This window comes from Wyeomyia smithii, chromosome 3, assembly GCF_029784165.1.
Source record: "Wyeomyia smithii strain HCP4-BCI-WySm-NY-G18 chromosome 3, ASM2978416v1, whole genome shotgun sequence".
In the NCBI taxonomy this organism is placed as follows: Eukaryota; Metazoa; Arthropoda; class Insecta; order Diptera; family Culicidae; genus Wyeomyia; species Wyeomyia smithii.
In genome coordinates, this window is record NC_073696.1 from 129,549,759 (window position 1) to 129,552,071 (window position 2,313).

Genomic DNA, 2,313 nt, shown 5'->3' on the forward strand with positions numbered 1-2,313 from the left:
CGGGGTAGCCTGCCCCTACCAGTGTGCAGAAGATGTTTCTGCCGATAAACTACCGGCTATTGTTATCGCGCAGCACAAGAACTAATCGACAAAAAAACACCCGTACGATAACTCTTGTATTGTTATTTTGCAAACTCAAACGGAGATGAACAATTTGCGTCTAATCGAGACGAAAGCAAAACAACGAATGTGACATGGGTTACTATGATTGATTTTATTTACCGCAAACGTTATTCGACAAATGCAATTTTGCTATATAAATTTGTTGAAAACAGAGACAGTGACGGCCCAAACAGAATGGATACGTTGCGTTGCGTTGACGTCAATGTGACAGTAAATGTATGGGCTAACTGTCAAATTGCCGCAAACGCAGCCGCAACGTATCCATTAAGTTAAGGCCTTGAATGACAAATTTTACGATACTGCAAATGAAAATTCAAACAACCGGACGAGTTAAACAGTTTGTTTTGGAAAGTCTTCGGGTTTTACGCCGAGAGTGCTTTCTACGGAGTAGTACCAAGCCGAAGTTTATTTTGAAGGTTGTATAATAAGGGAAATAATTGAAGCAGGCAAAATTCTGTCAATTTTCAAATGGCCAAAACTACACGAAAAATGAATCAATTCTGACAAAACAGGTTTCATTTTACTGGAAAACTGTCCTAGTTTCCTAGTGTTACTTGAGAACTGGACGTGATCAAGGTTCACTGGAAATGTTTCGGATTTCCGGAGTGTGTGCCAAAGTGTACATTTTTGCAACGCGTAGAACTTTTTATGATATTCTGTTTCACTTAGGTTTATATGTTATTAATAAATAAGAATTTATTTCGGGTTCATTGGTAGCCAAAGATTGGAAATTCGCCAAGGAATCATCGAGGTTTTTTTTTTTTTTTTTTTTAAGGGGGGATTTGTTAGTAGCTTAAGTATTTATGATAAATATTAGTAAATAATGAGTATGTGTGTCCAATCACAAATGGTGACTTCTCAACACTGTTAGAAATTTGAAATTTTAATTGTTAGGATTTGTTTGCTTTCGCAATAAGGACTTATCATTCGTAGGGATTTAAACCTACTTGTCAGAAAAGGGGAAGTAAACTTACAACTAACTTAATTGCTAACTTATTGGCTATAAAGAGAGCTTATCGTAGCAATTGAGGATTGCAACGATTTTTGTCGAAAATTGTTAATAATTTTATTTGACATAGCTTCTAATGGTTCAACACCAGTAAGTCTATGTAATTCGAGTGTACCAAACCAAGGAGGACGCTTCAAAATCATTTTCAGAATTTTATTCTGAATCCTTTGGAGCGTTTTCTTACTTGTTGAACAGCAACTTGACCAGATCGGTACAGCATAAAGCATTGCTGGTCTAAAAATTTGTTTGTAAATCAAAAGTTTGTTCTTTAAACAAAGTTTAGAATTCCTGTTAATGAGAGGATATAAACATCTCGTATATTTGATGCACTTGGCTTGTATACTCTCAATGTGCTCTTTGAAAATAAGTTTTTTATCATAAATTAGTCCCAAGTACTTAACCTTGTCGGACCAACTTAAAATAACCCCATTCATCTTGACAACGTGATTATTGTTTGGCTTGAGGAAAGACGCCCTAGGCTTATGCGGAAAAATTATCATTTGAGTTTTAGAAGCATTGGGAGAGATTTTCCACTTTTGCAAGTAGGAAGAAAAAATATCTAAACTTTTCTGCAATCGACTGCATATGACACGAAGGCTTTTTCCTTTTACGGAAATGCTTGTGTCATCGCAGAACAATGACTTTGTGCATCCTGGAGGCAAATCAGGAAGATCTGAAGTGAATATGTTGTACAGGACTGGCCCCAAGACTGAACCTTGAGGCACACCTGCTCTGACAGGAAATCTATCAGATTTTGAATTCTGATAGACAACCTGCAGAGTTCGATCAGTAAGATAATTTTTTAAAATTTTGATTAGGAAAATCGGAAAATTAAAAGTTTGCAATTTCGCAATCAAACCTTTATGCCAAACACTGTCGAATGCTTTTTCTATGTCTAAAAGAGCAGCTCCAGTGGAATAACCTTCAGATTTGTTAGCTCGTATCATATTAGTAACTCTGAGCAATTGATGAGTAGTGGAATGCCCATGGCGAAATCCAAACTGTTCATTTGCAAAAATTGAATTTTCGTTGATGTGTGACATCATTCTGTTAAGAATAATTCTTTCAAACAGTTTACTTATTGAAGAAAGCAAACTGATTGGTCGGTAACTTGAAACTTCAGCTGGATTCTTATCCGGCTTTAAAATTGGAGTAATTTTTGCATTTTTCCATAATTTGGG